Here is a 7905-nt window from a genome sequence, read left to right on the forward strand (position 1 = left end):
GCAGAAACATGAGAGAATCAGAGGAAAGAGCATGAAAATCTCTTTTATAGACTGTTTCCCCTGCAGAGCACTTTAATATTTATACTCACCAGTACTGTATTTACAGACAGAGAGAGAAAGAGAGAGAGAGAGAGAGAGAGAGAGAGAGAATTAGAGAGAGTGAGAGAGAGTCAGAGAGAGAGGAAGAGAGAGATAGTCAGAGAGAGTCAGAGAAAGAGACAATAAAAGAGAGTCAGTGATGTACTCCCTCATCACTGATCACAGTGGTGATCAGTGATGAGGGATGAGGGAGTACAAGGAGCCAAATAACTGTTTAAACACAAGAACAATAAATTATTATATGATCAAAATGCTGTCATGATCTGGTTTCAGTCACTTCCATTATGTTTTGTAATGTTTTTCCACTCTATAATTCACTAGGTGTGTCTTTAAAAATCTCATTGTACACACTTTGTAGTTTTCTACTGATAATTTTAAAGTTATCAGTTTACACATGACTTGTATAATAAGATTGTTTAATGTATTTTCCTGCCACCAACTTGTTTTGATATAATTGAAAATGCTTATTTCAAATTCCTTTCTCTATGTGGAAAGGTTTTTTTTTTTTTTTTTTTTTTTTTTTTCAATTTACTGCTGAATACCATATGACTTTTGCTGTACACCCACCTGAGTCCTTTAAACACATACGCCACTGGTGAGCATGAAGCCTTATATTTCAGTGGCCAGACATTTAACAAGAGTGCTTATGTTAAACCACAATTCGGACACAGTGTTCTGTTGTGGCAAAAAATGGACTAAAAACTAGAAAATAGATTAAAATAAATTACAGATCAAGACAAAATGTTTTACACTAAACATACACTTCACACTACATACTGTTTACTGAAATCAGAAAAGGGTGACGATGGATAATTCATGCATAGAGTCTAAATCAAATGATTGAAATTAAACTGAAGGTACAACTTTATAACAGGTGTCCCTAATAACAATTAATAATGTATATAATAAAAGTGTAACTACTGGTAAAGTACACACTGATATAGATGTATTACAGTTGTATGGGTTAAGTAATTGCAAGGATGCATTGGGTGAGTAAAGTTTCACGTGTGTGTGTGTGTGTGTGATATATGTGTAATTACATATATTGTACACCTGTAATCAATCTGTAACAATCTGTACTTCACCAGTAGTTACACTGTTACCACTGTTAATCTGTATCTGAAAGTGATTTTTGTAGACTAAGCTGAGCAGACGGTGTACAGCATGCTGAGTAAAAAAACAAACACTAGTCTGAATGTACAGCGGCCTGCAGCACCTCTCTCTTTCTAGTCTAGAATGGGTGGCGGATTTATTAACACAAACATGAAGTCGACATGAAGGCCCAGTGAAAGCTGCTGGTGCTGGTCTGGGGAGGAAATTGGAGTAACCCCTGGTTAAAATCACACACCTGGGTCTTTTTATGGACGTGTAAATGGGCAGAGTGAACAGCCCAGCGTTTGTGCGCCGTGTCTGAATTCCATCACCCTAATGAGAAAACGCTCACTAAGCTGACAGGGTTTCAGCACAGCATTTTGGATCTGATTGGTTCATTCTGTGTGTGCTGAGTGCAAATCCCAATAATAAAGCCAAGCATAGCTCAGAGTTGCTGGTACATCAGATTATGTGTTTTATTGTGTTTAAATGTGTTACCAAGCAACACTTATAATTGCAGGTTAAAATAATAAAATCTAATATCATGTTCTAATATCCGATATCTCAGATAATCTCAGAAATTATTTGCTTGGCTAGATGATAGACTTTTTTTCTGATTGGTTGTTTAGTTATCGTGTTGGGTGATTGTTGTTTTATGAATTAATTTTCGGCTAATTTATAATTTGGCTGAATTATTTGACTGGACTTTTGGTTAGTTAATTGGTTGGTTGGGTCATGGAAGAGCTTGTTATTGTGTTTTCACATCTGCACTTGGTGCAAAATGTTTGGCCAAGTGTGAATATGGTAATCACACAAATCTGGTCTCAATCTGACCCAATGATCATCTGTAGTCCACATTTTTTTTAGCTAAATGGCAGTTAAGGTGTAGGTTAATCTGGTGCATTACCTAGATATGTCACACCTGGCGTGAAAGTGCTCATATCTCTCTCATGTTTAGCTCTGCCTTCGATGTGCAGCCTCGGGACTACATTGCCCAGGATGCACCACACACTGACATTTCACCCAATCCCGATCACATGACACAACACAGGACATTTCCAGGAAGCAGGTCACCTGAGTACTAGCCCTATGTAAGGGCATCTTTTTGCACTTTGTCTTTGCTGAGTTTTGATGGTTTATTCTATTGCCTGTATTTATCTCTCTATTTTGACCTTGTTTTGTTCCCCGGCCTCAATTCTTGCCTACCCTTTGATATTGCCCTTCCGTGTATGACCTCTGACCTTTTGCCTGTTAACAGCACCCCAAATAAGAGCACCTAAATACTTTACAGAGTATTTTTTGGTTTGTTTAACATGTTTAAGTTTCTACATTATTCCTTATGTGTTCTTTCTTATTCTGAATGACTTCAGCATTAATTTACAATGTAGGAACATTTTTTGGGTGATTGGTTGGTTGGTTGGTTGGTTGTTGGTTTTGATTGATTAGTTGGTTGGTTAGTGAATTGTTTGCTTGCTCGTTGTTTGGTTTATTGTTTGATATGTTGACTGAATGAATTGTTTCTTTAGTTGTTGGACTCAAGGATTGGTTGGTTGGTTGGTAAATTGTCCAGTTGTTCTGATGACTGATGGGGTGGTTTGTTAGTTGTTTAGTTGTAGGGTTTTAAATTGCTATTGCTATAATTGTTAAACCATTTAACTAAATGTGGCAGTAAAGGTGAAAACATTCTCCCAAGTTAACAACAGTTTTCCTTTAATATCCCACCGGATGGTGTGTATTGTCTGCTTAGTTGATGCACCATATGCATTACAGTGTAACTTGAGGGCCACACAAGCTCAGCTGATTAATGCATGCCCTTGTCTGTATGTAGGAACACAGGGATAGTTACTGGTACTGTGAGCACTGGAGTGTAAAAAATGTTTCTGGAGGATCTTAGATTTATGGCGGCTGATCTCACTGACCCCAGCATGTATCACCAGAATGCCAAGTCCTGTCCTCGTTAACAGCAAACGCTTTCTGTCTTACTGTGAGTCACCAGAGTGACATTAAATGATGTATATACAGCTCTGGAAAGAAATAAGAGACCACTTCAGTTTCTGAATCAGTTTCTCTGATTTTGCTATTTATAGGTTTATGTTTGAGTAAAATTAAAGTTGTTTTATTCTATAAACTACAGACAACATTTCTGCCAAATTCCAAATAAAAATATTGTTATTTAAAGCATTTATTTGCATAAAATTCAAAATGGCTGAAATAATAAAAAGATGCAGAGCTTATAGACTTTAATAATGCAAAGAAAACAAGTTCATATTCATAAAGTTTTAAGAGTTCAGAAATCAATAGTTGGTGAAATAAGCCTGGTTTTTAATCACAGTTTTTATCATCTTGGCATGTTTTCCTCCATCAGTCTTACACACTGCTTTTGGATAACTTTATGCCACTCCTGCTGCAAAAATACAAGCAGTTTAGCTTGGTTTGATGGCATGGGATCATCCATCTTCCTCTTAATTGTGTTCCTGAGGTTTTCACTTCAACTTGATTGAGAAAAGCCTGAGACAAAATACATTTTGAGTTGGGACAGCAAGAATATATATTTGGGAAAATGTGGAATCTATTTTTTTGTATAGTTGTAGAAGATAACATTTAATAAGGTTACCCACAGAACTTAAAGTACACATTTCACAGAACTTAAATTAGGTCAGCTATAAACATGATCTGAATGCAGTATAAGTTGGCACAATTTTTGTTTGGAAAACATAATATCAACATAACATTGTATGCAAATTAAAAAGTAATTATGTAAACCAAAGAGTATTAGTTTGCACAACTGTTGGTGGTTTTCTTCAAAACTTTAAGACTTTGACTTTGGCTCAAACCTTCTTTTTTAGTCAAGTCAAGAAGCTTTTAACCATGGTGCAACATTAAACAACAACACAATAGACAACATGAAATGCAAAAAGTGCAAAAAATGTGTAACATAGATTAATAACACTACAATAAATACAAAATGACAAAAGACATGAGAAGTTTAAAAGACAGGACTGTGTAGTACAGACACAGTACAGTCTAAAAGTTTGTGGTAAAGATAAGATGCAGAGATATGTAACACATTTAATGTACTGTTGAACCAATATTTGATTTTCTTATTGGATTTTTTTTTTGTGGGAAATTTATCTAAACATAAGATTAGATTATACCTACAAGTAAACTAAAATGTGAGTTTAAAAATGGAGTTTACCTGCTACATTCTACATCCTCTGTGACTCCCACTGCAGATGCTATAGAAAGGTCAGTATAGCACATACTCTCTACACTGAGCTGATTCCAGTGTGTGCTCTGTACCTGGCCTCCGCTTCATCCCACTGTACAGACTGAGGAAACCACTGTCAACATGACCTTTGTTTCTCAGTGTGTGTGTGTGTGTGTGTGTGTGTGTGAGGCTGATATTTGAACAGGACATTACTGTGAGGTCACCAGCAGGAGATCACAGCTTTGGCTCGATTACACGCATCCTCAAATCTAGATGATGTCTAATGAATCTAATGATAGATTGAAGATTGATGGGTCAGTGCAGACAGCTTTTACCATCATTAGATCTGAACCCAATTCAGCACCTACGAGAGATGCTGCAGTGATTGTGTGAGAGAGTGCCACCATCATCAAAACAACAACTGAGAGAAAACACATTGGAAAAAGTGATGTTACTCTCTTACAGTACAGACTGGGCCTCTCTAGAATGCTCTGTTTACACCTATTCATTTAAATCAGTTCATTTAAATCAGTAAATTAGTACCTTTTACTTTTTCTCAGCCTTTTGTCGCCCCATCCCAACGTACTTGAGATGTAATGCTGCCTTTAAATCTTTAAAAATACTTAACCCTCCTGTTATGTTCATTTGTCAGGAACAGCAAAGGTGTTCCCGGGTTTAATTATCCAAAATATCTTAGCAAGCAGTGTAAATACTTTATTACTAACTCCATTGATAATTATTTTATCAATATTTACTGCAATAGTGTGGCTCAATTAGGATAATTCACTTGTCTTTCATAAAAAAAAAATACATGTCAAATTTGTTTTAATGTTTTACTATTTTATTACTTTTGAAAGACCAATATTAAAAACACAATAGTTTTACATAACACTGAAACATAACACTGCAATTTTGTTTTAGTTTTAGTTTTTGCAAGGGGGTGGTTGCAAATATGTGAGATGAACCATTTTCATATTATATGTTGATTACACTAATTAATTAAGGCAAGCAGAACAAATTTCACACAATAAATTACTTTCACTATTTTTCCTAGATCTTCAAACTTTAAAATGGGTCCATTTGACCCGTAACATAACAGGAGGATTAATATTTATCAGAAAAGATTTAAAAAATATCCCACTCTTAACTAGTGGCATCATCTGACTAAAAAAAGATTCATCTGATTAATCAAAACATTGCTTTATTATTATATTCTGTGATTAATCACGATTAGTTCACAACAGTTTACTTTTTAATACTTAAGCATTTAATAATGGATATTTAAATGTAAATGAATGAATGTCAGATTTATTTTATTATAATAGTTTTGATGCTTTTTAAATTGGAATCTTTTAATCTGCTGAATAAAAGTTTAACAGAGAGCCTCAAAAGAGGAACAGCAGCAGCAGAGTTTTTGTTTGTTTGTGTGTGTGTGTTTGTGTGTGTGAGAGAGAGAGAGAGAGAGAGAGAGAGAGAGAGAGAGAGAGAGAAAGAGGGCTAGTAAGACTTTGTTATGAGATTTAATCCATATTTCATGAATATATCAAAAGTAATCTACCTTTTGAACTCGACAGTAATTACACTGTGTGCATAAAAGCATAAATATGCCATCTGTATGTAGTTTTTTATAGTATTGCACTGGTACATATTACATCCTGTCCTGGAGGAACATCATTTCGCTCCACTTTGAATTTGGACACAAATTAAACAACAATAAAAGCCTCTTGATTAGATTTGACCAGTATACATACTGCTATCTTATGATTTATGGCATCTCATTGTGTACTATAGTAATTATGTTTATGATACAGTGTGCATGTACACTGCCTGGCTTAAAAGAGGTCACCACCTGAATTTAACTAAGGAAATACTGTAGGTAAGAGCCTCCCATTGGATAATTACTGCATGGGTTTCTGTTGGCAACAAGTTATTTAACCCTAAATGATGCAGTGAGTAGCTTCTCATTTCTCAAACAACCATGTGGAAAGATGCATCATCAAGCAGAGAAAATAGAGAAAATATGTAAGGAGATTGCTGCTAAACTACTACAATTGAGTAAAGAACTGTTCAACACATTACTAAAAACTTGAAGGACTTGAAGGACAGTGGGAAAACATCTTCTTCAAGGAAGGAATGTTGTCGGAAATAAAACCTTGAAATCCTGATTGGCGATCACATAAATGTTTGGTAAAATCAAATTGTAGAAAAACAACAACTAGAACACTAGAACTAGGCGTATGTTTAATAGTGAAAGTAAGAGCATTACCAGGGAACTCAGGGAAATGTGACTAAACAGCTGTTTAGCCTAAAGAAACCCATTTATCAGTGAGACCAACCGACAGAAATGGCTTCAACTTGCTAGGAAACATAAAATATTGAACTCTGGATCAATAGAAAAAGGTCATGTGGTCTGAGAAGTCCAAATCTCCCATCATCAAAACAAGATCTTGGGAAAAAGTAAATGCAACTCTAGACAGCAATGAATGTTGATTGTTGTGACATTGCGGAAGCTTGTGGAAACAATGTAAAAGTGAATGAAAAAATAGTTAAAGCTAAAAGCAGTAAAATTAAATATATGAGTGTGTGACTTTTTTGTAATGGTATATCTGGGGTATCTGTGGTATGATTTGTTTCCACTAAATCTTTGTTTCTTAAATAGTTAACAAGTTAGAATCACAGGAAACATTTTTTTTTCAGGATTTCCACGCTCTTGATCTTCAACAGGGCTTACTGATTGCATTTCTATGTATCTGACTATCTGAGTTAACAGTCTCATTGCTTGTCAATAGAAACCCAATAACAGATTTCCTGCAGCTGATTACAAAGCATGTTCTTGTATTAAAACCCTGAGTTTGTGATTTTCAGCAGACTATGAAAGGCTTGTTTATGTTGATGGAGGTGCAGATCAGTAGTAAAGGGGGCTGGAAATGAGGGATGATAAGACTTTGAGAACAGGTGTGGCCATATGGCTGCCGGAGCTTTTCTCTTTGATGATCCTGTGCAGAAGCACAAAAGGTCCCGTGAATCATCTCTTTGTGCAGCGTTGCCGGCTGTTGCAAAGACACAAAGTACATGGCTTGAATCAGTAAACCGTACTTCAGCGGCTGCTGTACTTCACTCCTGTAGCTGTTTTTTTATGCAATCTTTAATCAACACAAAGGAGCTTAGATCTGTTTATTGATACAACATTCTAAATTGAATCACTTTCTTATTTTGATGTAGAGAGCACGATTCTGATGCAACATAAATAACAATTTCATAACTTATTTAACATTTTGTTCTAAAAAAAAATTCAGAACTAGATAAAGAAGCATGAAAAAGTATTTGCCCCCTTAATAGATTTCTTTTATTTTTGCCTTTTTTACATTCATGCTTACACTTTTCAGATTATCAAATAAACTTTAATATCAAACAAATATATCCTGAGGATTTATGAGAAAAAAAAATCACTTTTTAAATTATAAGCTCACTGGCAGGTTGAGGTGTTTTCTACTGCGCCACACCAA

The 7905-nt window shown here is 35.3% G+C and overlaps 1 long non-coding RNA gene across 1 annotated transcript; it reads right to left on the reverse strand.

Moving 5' to 3' along the window:
- Window positions 1-3416: 3416 nt before the first annotated feature.
- LOC125799207 (uncharacterized) lies at window positions 3417-4508 on the reverse strand. Its single transcript, XR_007438036.1, has 2 exons — window positions 4388-4508; window positions 3417-3699 (listed from the first exon to the last, which is right to left on the reverse strand). It is a non-coding gene; the product is annotated as an uncharacterized LOC125799207 (long non-coding RNA).
- Between the last annotated feature and the right edge of the window lie 3397 nt (window positions 4509-7905).

The sequence above is a fragment of the Astyanax mexicanus genome, chromosome 2, assembly GCF_023375975.1.
Source record: "Astyanax mexicanus isolate ESR-SI-001 chromosome 2, AstMex3_surface, whole genome shotgun sequence".
NCBI classification, from domain to species: domain Eukaryota; kingdom Metazoa; phylum Chordata; class Actinopteri; order Characiformes; family Acestrorhamphidae; genus Astyanax; species Astyanax mexicanus.